Below are 20,494 nucleotides of genomic sequence, written 5' to 3' on the forward strand. Positions count from 1 at the left end.
CCAGATGGAAGAGATGCACAGGGCAAGGCATGGAAAAGGGCATGAAGCCTCCATGCCCTCTCCAGGCACACCATTTTCCCACTCCTCCATGTATTCACCAACTTGGAAGCTCACAGAACCTGTCCTTTGGGAAAGGGTACGGAATTTTGAAGGAACACAGTTCAGTACAAAAGGTCCTTGAAGTACAAAATAAATGTCTTTATTGTGATAAAATATATATAACATAAAATTTACCATTTTAACCATTTTTAAGTGTACACTTTTATGGCATTAAGTATATCCACATTGATCTGCAATTATCACCACCGTCATCTCCAAAACTTTTTCATCTTCCCAAATTCATGGAAACAGAAAGAAGAAGGGTAATTTCCAGGGGTGGAGTGTAGGGGAATGGGGGGTGAGGAGGGAAATATGGAGTCAGTGCTTAGGACTTAGGTTACATAGTCATTGGTATAATTTATAAACTATGCCTTAGCTATAGCAAGATTATAATTTATTAATAGGTTGGGTCTAAAAGTTGAGTACCAGAAAACAGCGTTCTCTAATCTGTCTATCATAGTAATTAATCATTCAGTCATATTCTTCTTTTTCAGATTTCTCCCCCAGAACTCCAATCCTTCTATTCCAATCTAGCCTTGGACTTGGGACTTCCTGAATTTGATGCCGTGATTCCTGCATATGCTGTTGTAAGATACACTATTTTCTACATTTTGCTTGAGCACATCTTCAAGTAAATCTTTTTATAAAGGGGTGTGTGGGAGTTTATGAGTCCCTGTATATCTGAAAATGTTTTCATTCTGCTCTTTTACTTAATGATAATTCAGCAGGAATAGAGTTTAAAAAATGTTTTTTCCCTAAGAATTTGAAGTTCAAGGGCCGGCCCAGTGGCGCATTGGTTAGGAGTTGGCTTGGGACACCAGCTCTGAGCAGTAGGGCCCTGATTCGGATCCCACATGAGGGTCAGTGACGCTGCGCCCTCTACAGCTAAGATGGTGAACAACAGCTCCACCTGGAGCTAGGCTGCCGTGAGTCGCTGACGACGGCATAGGCTGCAGTGGGGCTGGCAGGCAGCCGGTGTACGCTTTTGTGAGCTGCCCAGGAAGAGCGCAATGATAATACCAACATGGGCCAGTGAAGCAATGTCCTCAACTAGACTGAAGAACAAAAGGACAGCAACTTGTCTGTTCCCCTTCCCCTATTCCCCAGCGCTGTTCCTCTCCCCCAATTCCCCAATAAAATCTTTTTAAAAACCCCTTGAAGTTCAAGAAATATTTCCCTCAGAAACTTGAAAGTCTTTGTTATTTTCTCATATCTAGTGTTGCTGGTAAGATTTCTAATTCCAGCTTGATTCTTGATATTTTATGGGTCACTTTTTTTTACCTCTTCGGAAATTTAGGATCTTCTCTTTATCTTTAGTTACAACATTTCACAGGTTGTTTTTTTGTTTTTGCTTCACACTAGTGGATGTTTGAAGCTCTGGGAAATTTTCTTCCATTATTTTTGGGGTAATTTTCCATCCTTTATTTACTTTGTTTTCTCTTTCTCATGTAATATCAGTCCTGTTGGGTTGACTTTTCTCTTATATTTTCTTTTGCAATTTCATATTTTTCTATTTTCTTTAAAATAAATTTAATATACTGTATATATTAATATATATAATATATAAATTTAATATTAAAATAAATTGAAATTGCATATTTCTTCTATTTTCTTTAAAATTGCATTGACTTTATCTTTTAATACTTCAGGTAAATTTATAATTTTGGCAATTTCTTATTTCTAATTTCAAGACCTGCTTTTTATTCTTGGATTGTTACTTCATCTGAGTATACTATTCTTGTTTCATAGGTGTAGTAAACATGTATGAGCATACTAATTTTTTTTTTAAAGTTCTCTGAAGTTCCTGTTTCCTCTATGGTCACATTTTTTGTTTATCTTCACCCCCTCCCCACAAGTTGAAGACTTCCCTTAAATATCTAATAATCCTTGGTTGTCTGTTCCTGTTTAAGATGAGGTAGTTGGAATGCTGATTAGGAATCTTGTGAACTTAGTAGGGTCTTGCCAACTTGCACAACTTCACTCTAGGGTGACTGGGTAGGAAACGGGCCATTGTTCCAGAATGAAGAATGCTTTATTCTTAGTCATTAAATGCTTAAATGGCTGACCAATCCTCCCCAGGGATTATGAGAACTCTTGATTTTTAGCCTGGGATAAATGCCTAGCTATTGTATCTGAGATACAAGGAAGGTTGTGCTGTCCTATACACAGACCTTTGGTCTCCCTATTTTCAGCCCTGCTTCTCACTCTTATTTTGTCTCATGTCTCCAAATTTCAGTCTCTTTAAATCACTCTGGCAGATAGTCCCCCTTCCTTGGCCACAGCATCCCCTGCATCTATTCCACGTTATGGTTTTTTCCATTTTGTTTAGTTAGACTGCACCCACTTTCTGTATGTAAAATTAAAAAAAAATTATGGGGCTGCCTTCCCATTTTCTATTTTGTATGGGTTTGTATAATTTTTTATTCTTTTCTTAGCATTTTAATGGGGTCTCAGGAAGAAGAGGCAATGAATGCATGTGCTCAGTTAGCCAGCTTTAATACACAAATCCTAAGTATAGTTTTTTTTAAATTGACAGTGTTTTATTTTTTTAATTAGCTTCAGGTGTACAAAACAATGTAATAGTTAGACATTTACACCCCTCACAAAGTGATAACCCCCAGCCCCCAATCTACTTACCCCTCTGACATCGTATATAGCTGTTACAATTCCATTGACTCGTCCCTACTTTGTACTCCACATCCTATGAATATATATATTATGAATATATATGATATATATGAGTATATATATATATATATCATGAATATATATATATATCATGAAATATATATATGAATATATATATTATAGTTGACATTCAGTATTATTCAGCTTCAGGTGTATAGTGCAGTGGTCAGGCATCTACACCGTCCATGAAGTGGTCTCCCTATTAAGACAAGTGTTTATCAGATACCTAAATGTAGGTTTTAAAAAGATATTTGGGGCAGAGTAGGAAATAAGAAAAAACAACCAGTGGAATGGTGAAACAAACAAACAAACAAACAAAACAACTCTGAATCTGTAATATTGACAGTATCCCTATGTATATATAACTTAGTGCTTAGCATCTTAACTCTCCAGAACCACACATTTTAGAGAGATGATGGATCTCAGATATCTAGTTCACACCCCATTTTACAGATAAGAAAAGCAGGACCCAGAAGTAAAGTGATTTTCCCAAGGTCACACAAACAGTGAGTGGCAGAATGGAGAGTGGAGAGTAGAAACTAGAAAGATGACTACTTTTCTTTCTCCTCACCACATTGCTGGGATTAACAAGATGAACAGATCAGCAGTCAGGTGAGAAAGATCTTGAAATACAGTTAAGGAAGGATGGCTTTTCCTGGGTCAATAGCCAGATGTCCAAGAAAATGAAATTTTAGGATGCTTATTTGGCAGTTTTATAGTCTTCTACCGCAGCAGTCTAACAATTGGTAGCCATGTGTTGAATGTACTGAAGGGGGCGACTATACAGCAGGACCGGGATCTGTAATAATCCAAGTTGTGTGGTTATGTTGATGAAACAATTAGAGAGCCTGGTCAGCATGAAACAGAATCTGGAGAATGACTGAATGTGAATACTGAGGAGAGATGGGAAAATGTTAGTGGCATCATGAATGACATGGTGCAAGCTGGTTAATTGTGGTGGTGGAGAGAAAGAAGTAAAATGATTTAACTCCTTTCAAGGGCATTTAAAATTAGTTTAATAAACACTAGAAGGCTAGGAATAAATATGACTCACATTACTCTTACACTCTTTAGAGATAGCTTACCCACATTTTAAAATTAGTGGATGCAGTTACCCTCTCCTTGGCTCCGACAAAAGAAACCTGACTGCGACTCAGTACAGGAAAATTGGGTTGCCCGAAATACGGTTACCAGTTGCCTGATAGTCTCGCATCGCTGTCGCGAGTACTAAACAAGGCAACGTAGCACAGTGCTTGGCACATCGCAGGGACTGCATGTGGACATTAATTTCCGCCCACGCTCCTCTCCCATCCTCATCACTACAGGAAAACGATCTACACTGCGTGGGTTTTCTGCGACACCTAAGTTCTTTCCCTAGGGCCGTGTGGATAGCCCCGGGTGTCTCAGGTCACATTACTACCTTCAGCTGCCACATTTCGCAAAAGCTAGCTGTGGGGGGAAAATGCAAATTCCCTCGGACAAAAAGCGTGCTCACTGGGCCGTGGGAGCGCAGCCGGGAATATGCCGCCAATCCTTGGACCTACTCCGTACCGAGGTGGCGGTCCCAGGGTTTGTGTAACGGCCCCACCAAGGAGGGGGTGGGGCGATTATAAGGTTTGGGAAGGCGACGATGATTCTGCTCTCTGGGCCCGGCCGGTCCACTTCCTACGGCAAGCAGAAGGAGACAAACGCCGTCTTTCCTCGCTCCCACCGGCAGCCGCCTTCCAGAGCGGGCTCCGGCTCTCACCTCCCGTGGCCGCAGGGGCAGCGTGTGGGGGTGTGTACATTTGTGGACGCCCGAGTCCGTTACTTAGCTTCAGTGCGGAACCCTCGCTGGAGCCTGAGTCATCCCCGCTTCCCAACCCATAACCCGCCTTCCCGGGAAGGCGCCGGAGGCCCGGGGGCGCCGAGTTGCGCTCGGTGGAGGGCGCGGGGAAGCGAGGCGGCGCCGGCTGCGTCTCGCGGCCAGGGCCTGGGCGGGGCTAGGTGTCTCGCGCAGGGGGCGGGGCGACGTGACGTCAGCGGGCGCCCCGGCTGTACTGTGGCTGTGGCGGCGGCGGCGGCAGTGGTGGCGGCGGCATTGGCGGCGGTGGCGGCGGCATTGGCGGCGCCGGGGCGGCATCAGCAGCAACAGCAGCAGCTCCGAGGAGGGTGAGACGGCCGCGGTGTCTGCAGGTCGGAAGTCAGGCGGGACCTAGAGCTTCCCGCTTGTCGCTGGCCCTGAGGCTTTTTTGCCTTTTCTTACCCTGCTTCTTCCTCCCGGCCCTGGCTAGGGCAGGGCAGCGCGCCCCCGGGGAGGGGCGGAGCTGTAGGTGAGGCTTCGGGACCCCCCTCCCCCTCGTGTCGCCGCCGGGGGGGATGGGGAAGTCGGGGAGGGGCGGACCCCACCCCAGCCCATCCCAGCCCACCCCAGCCCACCGGCGGGCTCCACCCAGTGGAGGTCGGGATTGGGCGGGAGCTGAGACGTTGGACGTGGGTAACCCCCCGGGCGGGAGGTGGGAGACCCGGGCTCTGGGCGTTGGGAGAACGGAGGGTGGAAGATTGATGAGGCGTGATGTTGCGGGCGAGGTAGTGGAGAGATAGAGAAATTGGGGAGACGTGAGGAGGTTGGGGTGCGGTCAGGGTGGATCTGTGGATTTGGGTGACGTAAAATGCTGAAAGAGATGAGGATTCTTTTTTTTTTTCTCCCTTCTGGGAAATGTTAAGATAGGAGGTGAGGGGTTGTATTTCAAAAGGAAGATGAGCTGTGGATGTTCCCTTTGAGGCAGTTGAAGAAGCTGTTGCACTGTCTCACGTTTCTACTTTAGGGTTTTGGTTATTTTTCTTTTTTCCCTCCTGGCGTGGTGAGTGGGGTGGGTCGGGAAGGGAAGAGAATCCCTCTGCTTTTGGCCCAGGTTGGGTAAATTGTGAGTGTGGATGGATTTGAAGTTTTACCCTTCAAGAAGTTTGAGATCATTGTGGGTTAAAACAACTTTATTTAGGGAAATAGGTCCTTCAGGTGTTATCGTCCCATCTATTTTCTGTGTCCAAAAGATCTCTTTTTACCACTTTATTTACAAGCTCTATCCTGGCCCCTTAAGAGCAGGCCTGAGAATCGGTTGCTTTGGAAGACACATTTCTGAGTAATCCTTGAAGGTGGTTGTGGTTGTGGTTGACTGCTTTGGATGGATAAAATGAACAATTTGAAACAGTTCTGTTGGAGCTAATTATATGAAAAGTGCTTAAATGTTTTAAAGCACAACTGTCTTTTACAGCTCGTTTTTCAATGGACCTTGACATTTCGACATTTTGTGTTCAACAAAATTATTGATTGTTTTTATTTCTCAATTGCAGATGTCTTTATTAGGCACTTTAAAAATAAAATGGAATATTTTATTTTTGGTAGACCCTTCAATTTCTGAGTAGTGTTCTTGGAGTCAAGTGCTTTAAAAATGCTCTTTAATAACATTTTTGGGGCATGTGTCTGCTACTTCATAGGGAGATGTTACTGAGAGTAAACAGTGTTTAGTGTTCTTAGCATCAGTGTTGTTCTTCACATCAGTGTTTCATACAGCACAGTAAATCAGAATCTTCTTTTCTGGATTCCTGCTCCCTATTGGATTACAGTATTCACTGACCTTACCTATCAGTGTCATGTAAACTATTTCTCACTTGGAAATAGGTGCTGTGATAGACATGTATTATGTAATGGATGAAGTAGGCATGACCCTCAATAATTCATTTATGGAGGAAGAGAAACCTCCATGAAGTGAAATTTCAGCAGCGACTTTCCCAAGGCTTTACTCAGTTATTGGGTTGTCGGAAAAGTCATGACGCATTTTTTCAATGAAAAACATAGAAAAAAATACGTCATGACTTTTCTGACAGCCCAGTAATTTGGGAAGATAGCCAGAGAAGTGCTTTCCTGTAACCCAAGAGAAAAATATACAGATGTCAGTGTTAGTAGTTGCAGATCATTGCCTCCTTTAACATGCCTACTTAATGAGCAGACTATTATCTTCTAGCAGATACTTCTGCTTGAAGAGACTTATAGGAAACAGATGATATAAAAGCTATTAAGATAAGCAGGGCGTGGCCCTATTTGTAATTATAAATAAGACTTAACCATATTTGCACAGATCAAATTATAAGTTGGTACAATGAATAGTTTTTATTTTGCATTATTTATGTAGAAGGAAAAATCAAAATTCACATATCTAGTTTTGGGTTTTAAATTATACTTTGATTTAATTGGGTACATATGGGACAAATGTGAACTGAGATTCTGGATGAAACTGTATATTGCTAAAATAACATTAGCGTGGCTGACAGTGAGATGGATTCTTCTTGCAGGAAGTAATCATGTACTTTGGAGAAAATGTAAAGTAGAAGTGACCTGTTTCTCTTTAGAATTTCTCATGCCTGAAAAAAAACTCCCCTACATTTAATTTTTCAAGAAATACTGTTTGCTGGTCATTACTGTGATATCCTTGTTGAGTCCGCTGAGGTGTTCTTTTTTTTTTCATTACTAAAGTCAGATAAGTATGTCAATCTGTTAATTCAACATTAATTCTGGAAACAGTAAAAGTGAAGGTTCTAATAACAACAGCTGCTCTTTTTCTACACTATGTTTATGGTTTTAGAAGTAGTATAAGAGCTGTTAAATGTGCACTTTACACATACTATATCAAAAAACATTGATGGGGAAAGACCAGGGAATGAAGTATTTTGGTTAACCAAATAATAATCAGTACATTGATTATGAATTTTTAGAGAAATAAAACGTAATGAACAGCATAAAGGTTATGTGGAATATAATAAAAATTTATTTCTGTGTCTTCAATATCTGAGTCTTGGGGTACTGACTCATTCATTTATTCATTCAACAGTTATTAATTGAGTATGGTTCTGGGTACTCTTTTAGCTCTTGGGGGATACAGTAGTGAACACAGCTGGCCAAAACCCCTGACTTCATGGAACTTGTCTTCTGTAATAGATATCTTCGAGGGAAATGAAGAGGAACCCAGCAGAGGAGACTGATAAGAGACACTGAGTTAGGAAAACCAAGGGAGTGTGAGAAGGGAAGGAAAGAAAGTTTTCAAGGAGGAGGGCATGATCAACTGTGTCATTGTTTAAAAATGTGTTAGCATGTTGGGTAAGAGAGAATTTCACTTGATTGTAATGTCTAACAACAGAGAAATGACAAAATGCTTTTTAGTGTGAGGTGAGACAAATGTTCCTGGATTGATTTATTTAAAAAAATTTTTAATTTATTGTTTTCAGAACAAAATATGCAGCCTGGGAGTGTTACTTGTATTGCACTAAGGAGAGATATGACTTATATATGCTAATTTTTTTTATTAATCGTATGTATACTTTTTTTTTAAGTAATACAGGTACTAAATTAGAAGGTATAAATAAGTACACAGAGAAGAGTCTTTCCTGTCCCATCCAGTTATTCCTCAAGGCAGTTATTTTTCCTAACCAGTGAAATTTGGAACAATAATATGGCATTTAGCTATTTTAAAATTGCATGGCTATAACAAGTATTTTATCTTCTAGGTGTTTTTTTTTTCCCTCCCAGGCTTAATAGTTTTCATAATTAATGTCTACTACCTGCAGACCTCTGTTTTATAACAGTTTTATTGAGATAATTCACATACCACACAACTCACCCATTTAAAGTGTACAATTCAATTTTTTTGTGCAACCATCATGACAGTCAATTTTAGAACATTTTTATCACCCCAGAAAGTAGTCTCCAAACCCATTAGCAGTCACCCCCTGACCTTTGGGGTTTAAGTTAAGTATTGTTTTGCATATTAGTGGGAAAAAAGGTTTTTGAAATACTTTGTTACCAACTTAGTGTATACTTTTAACATTCTGTGATTGAATAGAAGCATAGGTTTGTGTAAAAGTCAAATTAGATAATGTTTTATATGGTTGAATGAATACCTGTGAAATGATTTGAATAAGCCTCCTGTTTCCATTATTTCTTCACTTATTAAATATTTATTGAGTATCTTTTGTGTTCCCAGTCCTGAGCTAGGCCAGATGGACTCTATGATAAATAAGGGACAGGGTCTCTTGTTCTTAAGGAGTTTCATACTGGTGGGAGAAGAGGAAAAGTTAACAGGAGTTTGTGGTCTTTAGTTGGTGACATACAGGGTTCTCCATCAGCTCATGGGATGAATCCCTAAACTGGGTTGTGGGAAGATCTAAGATGAGATCTTAAGGATAAGTAGGATTTGGCCTAATGAAAAGGATGCAAACCAGGGTAACAGGGTGTGCAGAACTTTAAGGCAAGAGAGCTGTAGGGCAAATTGGGGGATTTGCAAGTAGTTTGGGATGTTGAGTGTCAGCGTGAGGTGTTGATATCACTCCTTTTTGTTAAAAAGTGTGTCTTAAAAAGGCAAAATAATTATTAATTTGCTTAAAGTCTATGGATTGCTGTCACTTCCTAGCTGAATAATTTTGAATTACTTTATTGTTTAAAAGTCAGTTAACCTTTTTATTCATAAAATGGGAATAAGAGTTTTACTTCATGTGATTGTTGTGAATAATAAATGAGATAATACAAAACTTTTAGTAAAGTGTGGGAATATACAATATTAAGTTCTCAATAAAACTCAGCTGCTCTGATGATAATTGGTGGGGGTGATGGTGGTTATGATGATAGGGATGATATCGGATGTATGGAACTTCTCAGGATATTTGTGGACTCCCAGAGAGTTCTCAGGAGACTGGAAAATAACACTTTTGTTTTAAGTTTCTTCTGGGAGGCCAGAAGTGAATACCAAAAACGGTAGACCAGCACTGTCCAGTAGAACTTTCTGTGATGATGGAAATGCTCTATATCTTTACCATCCAGTGCAGTAGCTACTGGTCGCATGTGCATGTTGAATGCTTGAAATATGGCTAGTGTGACTGAGAAACTGTCAATTTTGTTAAAATTAATTTAAATAGCCATTGTGACCAGTGGCTACTGTGTTGGGCAGCATGGTTATACATTTATAGATTGATGAGTCTAATATTGAACTCTGGCAATATTTTAGGATAGATTATGTAAAAGGTTTTAGAAGCCCTGTCATAGGAAATAGTGATCACTAGATATAGCATGGATTCACTAGGTCACATCAGTAATTCTAATTTCCTAGAATTTACGTGGTTTCTAGACTAATAAAGGAAATGTAGTAATTGCAGTGTAGCCAGACTTCAGCTAGATCTTTTCATGCTGTCTTTGTGGAAAGTGTGAAAAAATATGTCCTAGATTTCATGAGAACAGAGACTATATGTCACGTGTTCCCTACTGAGCATATAATAGGTACTTACTGAATATGTGATGAATGAATGGATAATAATACACCTGAGTGAATGCACAACTGGCTGTAAATGGCTATACCCAGAGTTAAAGAGTGGCTCACTGAGGATGGTGGGTTTGAGGAATGGATGTTTAGATGACTCATCCGTGTGTAAATGACTCAGAAGTAGTGGCAGTGTGAACTAGTTGTCAGCATATCCTCACTGAGTGTGAAGGATGTTGGGGGCTTATTAGCTCATAGTAAGGAGGCAAAGGTAGAAGAAGAGGTGGTGCTGAATAGTGTGAGAATCAGAGTAACAGTCACTTTATGTGAGGGTTCAGGAATACTGGTCTGGAGGTGGCACTGGAAGAAAGAAGGGTACCAGCTCTTTTTCCATTATTGGGTGTGGAGAATGGGAGACTTAATAGCCTCCACTTGAAAGGGCTGCATAGAACCATCAGTTCTCTATATAAGTTTATTTCTGTGTTGTTGTTCGATTATTCTGTTCTTTAGATTCCACATATAAGTGAGATCATATAGTATTTGTCTTTCTCAGTCTGACTGATGGTGGCTAGATGGGAGAGTGGTGGGAGGAATGGGTGGGAAACTTGAAGGGATTAGGAATTTGTGACAAATTGGTAGTCACAGGGATGAGAAATACAGTATGGGGAATATAGTCAATAATGTTGTAAAAACTATGTATGGTGTCATATGTGTACTAGACTTATGGGGGGATCACTTCATAAATTATATAAATGTTTAACCACTGCACTGTACACCTGAAACTAATATAAAGTAATATTGAATATCAACTATAATTAAAAAATATATATAGTCAAGAGATTAAAGTATAGTGTAGGGAGTATAGTCAATGATATTGTAATAGCTATGTACGATGTCAAAGTGGTAGTGGACTTGGGGGGTTATCATGTTGTGAGGTGTATAAATGTCTAATTGTTTTGTACACCAGAAACTAATAAAAATATTTAAAAAATGGTAATAGTATATATTCTTATGTTACTTGACTTGTTTTTCATTTTCTAAACTCATTGTTGTGAACATGTTTCTGTGTATATGTACATACATACCTACATCATTGTTAACAGCATTTATGTTATGACCATCTGCCATTAATTTTACCATCCACCTACACTTTTCAATTTTTTGCCATTATATGCTGAACTGAATACCCTTATAGATAAATCTTTTCCATAAATAAATTTCCTTTAAATAAATAGAAAAAAAAAAAAGAAAGCACTGTGTGAAAAGAGGTGTTGGGAAAGCCAATTTTCAGTTAAGGCAGAAAGGAGTGAGGACTTCTAGAGGTGTTTCTTGATAATGGAATGAAGTTCCTTGAGAGAGTATTTTTCCACCTTATTGGCTTCTTAACTATCATCACTGAAACTTTAAAGTCTCTCTCATCTTAACAAAAGAACTCTTCTCCAACTTCATCCTTTGTGAGGTGCACTCTGCTTTACAGCCAGACTTTTCTGAAAGAATTGTCTGCATTTGCTATATGTCTCTATTTCTTCACCTGTGATTTTCTTCTCAACCTATTTCTGTCTCCACAATTTCAATGAAAATTGTTTTGGTGGGGTTACTAAAGTCTTTAAAGCCAATGGCTATTTTTCTGTCCTCTTATTTAACCTCTTAGTAGCTGTACTGGTTGTCTATTGCTATTCAACAAATTACCTTCAAATTTAACACAGCAAACATTTGTTGCTTCTCAGTTTCTGTGGGTCAGGCATCTGGGTGTGGTGCATCTGATTCAGGGTCAGTCATAAGGCTGCAATCAAAAGTTGACTAGGACTGCAGTCATCTCAAAACTGGCGGGGGCGCCGGTGTCTGCTTCCAAGCTCACTCTTGTGGCTGTTAGCAGGCCTGAGGTCCTTGCTGGTTATTTGCTGGAGACATTAGTCTCTTTCCCATTTGGGTCTCTGCATAAGATTACTACTGTAGCAACATAGCATTTTGATTCTCCTAGGTTGAGAGTTCTGTGGAGGAGGAGGGTTGGGGAGATATTAGCCAGAGTGTTTTTGTAACCTAAATAGAAGTGACATTCTATCACTTTTGCTGTATTCTGTTCATTGGAAGGGAGTCACTATGTTCACACATGCAGGGGGTTGGGGGCATCCCACAAGAGGATGAATAGGAGGCAGAGATCATTCAGAGCCATTTTTAAGTGTGCCTACCACAGCAGTGTTTGACACAGTTGATTTCTCCCTTGGTAAAACTCTCACTTCTTTTGGGGTCTTCAGATCATGCTTTCACTTTTCTTCCTGGTTCTTTGGGCTTTCTTTCTGTTACCTTTGTTGAGTCTTTCTCTACCCATTCATTAACTTTGATTTTCTGTGGGTAATCTTACCTCCTAATTCATTTTTCATCTGTATGCTGAGTATACATTTTTCTGTCTTCAGCTTTTACCTCTCTCCTGTCTAAGGACAATTGTTACTGTTTCCATTTGGATGCCCCTTAAACTCAGCTCATCCAAAACTAAATGTATGACTCATGCTCCTTTCTGGTGTTCCTTGATTCATAAATGACTACCATTGGCTCAAGCCAGAAATATGTGTTTTTTCTTTTTCTTTTTTAAAGATTTTATTGGGGGATTGGGGGAGGGGAACAGCATTGGGGAATTAGGGAAGGGGAACAGACATGTTGCTGTCCTTTTTTGTTCTTCAGTCTAGTTGTGGAGGACGCAGCTTCACTGGTGCATGTTGGTATTATGATCATTGTTCTCTTCCCGAGGGAGGCAGTTCAGTCACCGGCCATTGGATGGCCGCTCATGGCGGCTCATGGTACCTCTCGCTGGCTGCTGGTCGCTGGCCGATTATGCTGGCTGCCGGCCACTCACGGTAGCTTACGGCAGCCCACTGTAGCTTCACTGCAGCCTACGCTGTCACCGGCGACTCCTGGCAATGAAGCTCCAGGTCAAGTTGTTGTTCACCAGCTTAGCTGTGGAGGGTGCAGTGTCACTGGCCCTCATGTGGGAATCGAACTGGGGCCCTGCTGCTCAGAGCTGGTGCTCCCAAGCCAACTCTTAACCCACTCGAGCTACTCGGCTGGCCCCCTGTGTTTTTTCTTGATTTCTTCCTCTGTTCCACCTGCCATTTTACTATTCCTTGTTGATTTTTAAATCTTTGTTATCCAGTAATGGTGTGAATGTTTTTATAAGGTAGTAGTGTATCTCCTGTTGGGTTCCAAGTGTTGAATGAGGTGATTGCTGGGTGATATTTAAGGTTCTTTCCAACCTTGAGATACTGTGTTGGTAGCTATGAATGCTTTTTGATGAGGAGACACATGATCAGAGCTGTGATTTAGAGATGTACCAACTCTTGAATGCATTTTTTTTTTAAGACTTTTTTAGAGCAGTTTTAGGTTCATAGCAAAATTGAGTGGAAGGAACGGAGATGTCCCATAGACCCCCCTGCCCTCCTGCATGGCTTCCCCCATTGTCAGCATCTCTCATCAGAGTGGGACATTTATTATAATTGACAAACCTTTGTTAACACATCAACCAAAGTCCATATGAAACTAAACCTTGTATTTCTTTTAACTTTGTAATGCTGTGATATGTGATAAATAGACAATGGTTTTCATCTGACAGCCTCTTTATGTATGTATAGTATTTTCATTTTTTCCTTATTTTATTGTTTTTTGTTTGAAAGCCCTTTGTGTGAAAGTTAGATAACTAATGGAAAAAAATTGTCTGAACTTCAGTTAAACATCTCTGAAACTTTGAAAATATTTGAAGAAATAAAAGCTTGGATCGTAAATATAATTGTGGGAATAAAACTTACAATCTGTGCAATTTTAGTAGGTAATTGCCAAACAATATTCCTATATACTTGTATAAACTTATATGCCCCAAATCAGTTTTGGGAGTTTCTTTTTTTCTATATCCTTGCCAATATTTGGTATTGTCAGTGTTATTGATTCTGGTGGATTTATAGTGATACCTCATGGTTTTAATTTTCATTTCACTGATTACTAATGAAGTTGAATACGTATATGTCTTGGTTATTTGGAAAATCTTTTGTGAAGTGCTTACTCAAATTTCTTAATTTTCTCTTTGACTGTCTTGTTCTAATTAATTTATAGGAGTTATATATTTTGGATATGAGCCCTTCATTGGTTATTTGTGTTGCAAATATTTCCACTCTATTTTGTGGCTTGCCATTTTGCTCTCTTAATGGGATCTTTTGAAGAACAGGATTTTTTTTTTAAAGATTTTTATTGGGGAATTGGGGGGATGGGAACAGTGCTAGGGAATTGGGGGAAGGGGAACAGACAAGTTGCTGTCATTTTTTGTTCTTCAGTCTGGCCCAAGAACAAAAGGGCCAGACTGGCCCAAGTTGGCACCATCATTGCGCTCTTCCTGGGCGAGGCAGATCAGTCGCTGGCCTCTGGACGGCCGCTCACTGCGGCTGCTGGCTACATACAGTAGCCCATGGCAACCCACTACCACAGGGGCTGCAGCCTACGCCATCGCCGGCGACTCAACGGCAGCCCAGCTCCAGGTTGAGCTGTTGTTCAGCATCTTAGCTGTAGAGGGCAGTGTCACTGGCCCTCATATGTGGGATCCGAACCGGGGCCCTCTGGCGTCCCAAGCCAGTTCTTAACAATCGCGCCACTCGGCCGGCCCAAGAACAGGATTTTTAATTTTAGTGCAGTTGAATTAATTTTTTCCTTTATGGTTAGTGCTTTTTTATGTCTTAATACCACATATTAAACCTTAATACTTGGTAGAGTAAGTGCTAGATAAGTGCGCCTACCTTTTTTTTCCCCCAAGAATATCTTTTTGGCAGTGTCTATCAATGACTATCATGGTCCATAATCAAGACGGTGTGGTATTTGCATAGGGATAAATAGATGCATCAGTGCAACAGAATAATGTCCAGACATCAACCCACACATTTATGGTTAATTGATTTTCAACAAAGGTGCCCAGGTAAATCCGTGGAGGAAAGGATAGTCCTTTCAACAAAAGGTATTACAACTATTAGGTATCAATATGCAACACTTCCCCCCCACCCTCACCCCCAACCTCAAACCTTACCTCATTGGAGAAAATCTTTGCAACCTTGGAGTAGGAAAGTATTTCTTAGATATGACACCAAAAGCATGACTCATAAAAATAAAAATTGGTAAATTGCCCTTTATCCATATTAAAAAGTTTTGCTTTTCAAAAGAATCCATTGAGAAAATAAAGACAAACCAGAGTGGGAGAAAATATTTTCTGATCACATATTTGATAAAGGACTTGCATCAAGAATATCTAGTATCTCTTACCACTAAATAATGAGACAAGCAACCTGCTATCCCCCAAAATGGGCAAAAGACTCAAATAGACACTTCACCAAAAAAGATAAACTTATGGTAGAAAGCACTTGAAAAAGATGCTCACCATCATAAGTAATTAGAGAAATGCAAATTAAAACCACAATATGATACCATTACACACCCACTAGAGTAGCTAAAATCAAGATTGAAATACCATATGGTAGAAGAATGTGGAGAAACTGGGATTCTAGTACATTGTTAGTGGGAATTTTAAGTGTTACAGCCATTTTGGAAAAGAGTTTGGTAGTTTCTTAAGTTAAACATATTTACATGTGTCCTCAACCATTCAACTTTAGGTATATGCCCAAAAGAAATGAAAACATATGTTCACACAAAGACTTGCATGCAGATATTCATAACAGCATTATTTATCATAGCAAAATCTAGAAGCATTCCAAATGTCTATCAGCTGGTGAGTTGATAAAATGCAGTGTATTCATATAATAGAATACTACTGAGCACTAAAAAGGAACAAGCTACTGATACATTTAACAACATAAATGAACCTCAGAAATTTTTACTAAGTGAAAACACTGCTAGTTTATAATTTTGCTTTCATGAAATTTTTATAAAAGGCAAATCAGTGGTTGCTGGGGCTAGGGGTGGGAGAGGGTTACCTGCAAATGTGCAAAAGGGAACTTACTTAGGTGATGAAAGTGGTTTAAACCTGGATTGTGATAACTGTGGTGAATAAATTTACTAAAATTTATTAAGCTCTATATTTAAAATGAGTGAATTTCATGGCATGTAAATTATGACTTAATAAAGCTATTTATAAGATGGCAGAGCAAGTAAACACTATACTCACCTCTTCCCATGACTACATCACAATTACAACTAAATTATAGAAAAATCAAGCTGGAGCACCATCTGAAGACTAGCTGAACGGAAGTCCTATAACTAAGGTTATAAAAAAGAAGCCATGTTGGGCTGGCCGAGTGGCGCGTTGGTTAGGAATTGGCTTGGGATGCCAGTTCTGAGCAGCAGGGCCCCGGTTCGGATCCCACATGGGAGGGCCAGTGACACTGCGCATTCTACAGCTAAGATGGTGAACAACAGCTTGACCTGGATGGAGCTGGGCTGCTGTGAGTCACTGGTGACGGTGTAGGCTGCAGTGGGGCTGACCGGCAGTGGGTGTGAGCTTTCATGAGTGGCCATGAGCAGCCATCAATGGCCAGGAAGCGACTGCCTCACCTGGGAAGAGTGCAATGATAATACCAACATGGGCCAGTGAAGCGACGTCCTCCACAACTAGACTGACAAACAAAAGGACAGCAACTTGTCTGTTCCCCTTTCCTAATTCCCCAATAAAATCCTAAAAGAAGAAGTCATGTTGAGACTGAATGTCAACTGTAATTGAAAAAACAACAAAAACTCCCAGTGGTGGGTGAAAAAAAGCCAAATTAAGCACCTGAAATATGGAAAAATAAATAGAGCTGTTTAAAAAAATGTTTTGGTTATTCTTGCCTGTTGTATTTCCATATAAATTTTAGAACAGTTTGTCAAGTTAGAAATTATGTTGGTGTCCTGATTGAAATTACATTGCATTTTATAGATTAATTTGGGTAGAATTAATTTATAATATGGAGTCTTTGAATCACTGAATATGGTATTTCCGTTTATGTTTTTTGAATCTCTCAGTAATAGTTTTCTGTACAGTATCTTTACCCAGCCTCTGATGGTATTATAAATGGGATTTTAAAATAAATTTAAAAATATTCTATTGTTGGTATATGGAATAAAATTGAATTGGAATATTGACTCTGTATTTTGCCAAAATCTTATGAATTCTAATAATTTTATCTGTAGATTCTCTTGGATTTTCTATTTATATAATCATGCCATTTGTGAATAATTACTGTTTTTTGTCTTCCCTTGCAACTCTTAACATCTTTTCCTTGCCTTACTTTTGGCTAGGATCTCTGGTATGTACTTGAATAGAATGGTGATAGGAGACATCCTTGTTATTTTCCCATCTCGAAGGAAAATTGTTCAACTTTTCACTATTATAATAAGTTGATGTTGCCAAGCGCGCGCATGCATGCGCGCATCAGACGGGGAAAGCTCAAGGCCAAAGCCTGACTGATTTGACTGGTATGGATACAATGAACCCTTTAGAATTAGGCAGCTTGTTACTTACTTGGGCAGTGGAAAGGTGCATAACCCAAAGGAGCCAGCTCCCTGTGACCTTTGTCCCACATACCAAAAAGGATGACACCAAAACAGAAACACTGCCAATGACTACACTGTGAGCTGTGGGATAACCCTACTGATGGCCACTCTAATTTGCCGCTAAGTGGTTTTCTATTCTACAACTTTGTTCTGAGATGGGCAGGGCAGAAAGTCCCAGAATCCAGGCAGTGATGAGAAACGGTTTCCTGACGGCCTCCAAGGGAGATTGGGGAAGTGGTGGGACATGGCCTGGTAGCAGCTCCTTAAAGGCCGTCAGTCCTCTCCTGTTTTGGAGGGCATGTGCCAAGGGTCAGGCAAGCTGCAGGTGGCCAAATAGGGAACAGCAGAGCCGGTCCCCTATAGGTACTTGGTATTTGCTTTTGCACATATCCTTTATCAGGTTAAGAAAGTTTCCTTCTATTTCTACTTTGTTATGATTTTTAATCAGTAATAAATGTTAAAATCTACCCCAAATTTTCATATCTATTGAGTTAATCGAATGTATTTTTTTTCTTTTAACCTGTTAATGTGGCTAATTACATGGATTTTAAAATTAATTTCTATTGGTTAAAGAATTTCTTAGCATTTTTTTTCCCTTTAAAAGCTTTCACTTATTTGAAAAAGATTATTGATAGAGGCTTTCTTCTCTCTGGCTGCCTGCCTTTGTGTGTGTGTGTGTGTGTGTGTGTGTGTGTGTGTGTGTGTGTGTGTGTATGTGTATAATATTCTCCTTGTACGTATAATTTTCTCCTGATCTATTCAAGGCAGAAAGACTAATTTGAACTTATGATTAATCAATAAGCTATTAAAGATCGAAGAGACTCATAGGATTTCTTCTGAAAAAAGAAATAGCCAGTTTTACATATTTTTTTACTACATCCCATCAGATCTTCTAGAATACATCCCTTCAGGTGCCACATGGGTGACTTTTATACCTTTGTGGCAGTATTCACTTCAGTTTTATTAGTGGCAGGTGATTTTGAGTATTTCAAATAGTTTTGCATCCCTTTTCTAAACTGCTATATTAAATTTATGCTGAAGATTTGTTTGATGTTTTTCTCTCCTGCATAAGTAGAAAGTTATTAAGTAGAAAGAGTTACTAAAAGTAGAGTTATTGGCTATTTCACTGCATATATGTGGTGGTTTTTCTAGTGGTTTGTGGTAGTTAATTTATAGTATTGCTGAGTTTCTAAATCCATTCTGAAATAATTTGGTTATTTTTATACATAAGGCCTGGTATTTCTTAATTTTAATGGACCATAAATGTTTATCTGTTTCCCTGGTTGTTATTTAAAAATAACTTAATTGAAAATGGATATAAGTTATTTAGGTTTAAACACACAAGTACAGATAATGTATAAATATGTATTTTTACATAGCAAGTATATATGTGTAGTTTTTTAAAGCATCAGGATTCCTTGAAAAGTTCAAAATTAAGGATCCATTCTTAAATTTATAATAAAGTTCATATAAATAATATAGCAAAAATATCTGCTTTGCAAAATTTTTATTTTTATAATTGTCCAAGAGTACGTATCTGTTTCCCTTTTTCTTTTTCCCCTCTCTCCCCTCATTCAAAAAATATTTATGGAAAATCTAGTATACTTCATTTGTGTACTGTGACTCTGTATTGTGCTCCATCTTAGCAATATACCGTAATTCCCATGTGTAAGATGCTCCCGTGTTTAAGACGCACCTTAATTTTGGGGCCCAAAATTTGAAAAAAATGTATTACATAAAGTTATTGAACTCAAGTTTTATTCATCATAAAATTCTTACAACTCCTCATCACTTGCGGGAAATGCAAATAAAAAACGTACAACCACTGTATAAGATGCAATCCGTTTTTAGACCCCAAATTTTTTGAAAAAGGGTGTGTCTTATACATGGGAAAATACGGTAATGTTTGAGACACTGTCTCTGCCCACAGGATGCTAGTGACTGGAAAGGGTGACAGGTAAACTGGTGATTTTAGTAGAGTGTGATAAGTGTTAAAGATATGGGCAAGAACTGGATAGTGGAGGACAGTGGTGAAAGATAAGGCTGGAGACTGAGTTTGGATCATGAATGGATTTGTAAATCACGTTAGAGGCTGGAATTTTACTTGGGGCAGTTGCAAGACTTTAGAGTAAAGGAAGTAACAAGTGTATGTTTATATTTTGCAAATGTGGTTAGGAGGGGCTGAGTAAGGAGGCCAATTAGGAGGCAGTGGCCTTATCCCATTAAAGTCTGAAAAGAAAAGAAGTGATGGTGGAGATAGGGAAGCATACAGAATTGTAAGCTGTAAAGAACACAGGATGGGTAATTCAGTGTGTGTGTGTGTGTGTGTGTGTGTGTGTGTGTGTGTGTAGGACAGTTGATGGGGAGGGAGGAGACTAAGGTGACTGCCAGACTTGTAGATGGAGAAGGAAGGCTAGAAGCAGTGTTGTCTAATACTGTAGTCACTAGCTACTTCTGGCTATTTAAATTTATACTGATTTGAATGAAATAAGATTAAAATTCAGTTTTTCAGTTGCACTACCAATATTTCATGTGTTCAATAGCCAGATGGGACTAGTGGCCTCTGTGTTGGACATTGGAGATATAGGATATTTCCATTATTGCAGAAAGTTTTGTTGCACAGCAGTGATCTGCAGATTTTGGTCACTATCACCTTTCCCCCAGAGGAAAGTCAAAGTAATAGGTGGTATTCTCCAGTCTCCTAAGAACTCTGGCTCCACAATATCCTAAGGGATTCTGTGAGTCAGACACAATCACCACCACCACCACCACCCACCCACCCACTCATCATCAGATATAGGTAGAACACTTCCATAATTAGAGAAGGTTCTATTGGACAGCACTGAGCTAGAGGGATGGTGATGCCATTCACTCAACTATTAGTGGCTATGGTGTGTGTGTGTGTGTGTGTG

General features: G+C 39.5%; 1 protein-coding gene across 1 annotated transcript in view; it reads left to right on the top strand.

Moving 5' to 3' along the window:
• Nucleotides 1–4,855: 4,855 nt before the first annotated feature.
• The window catches only part of ERC1 (ELKS/RAB6-interacting/CAST family member 1), a 543,350-nt gene continuing 527,711 nt past the window's right edge, over nt 4,856–20,494 (top strand). Inside the window, exon 1 of the mRNA XM_019654119.1 lies at nt 4,856–5,099. The gene's annotated coding sequence lies outside the window, so the exon portion shown is untranslated. The remainder of the gene's footprint in view (nt 5,100–20,494) is intronic.

This window comes from Hipposideros armiger, unplaced genomic scaffold, assembly GCF_001890085.2.
Source record: "Hipposideros armiger isolate ML-2016 unplaced genomic scaffold, ASM189008v1 scaffold_213, whole genome shotgun sequence".
In the NCBI taxonomy this organism is placed as follows: Eukaryota; Metazoa; Chordata; class Mammalia; order Chiroptera; family Hipposideridae; genus Hipposideros; species Hipposideros armiger.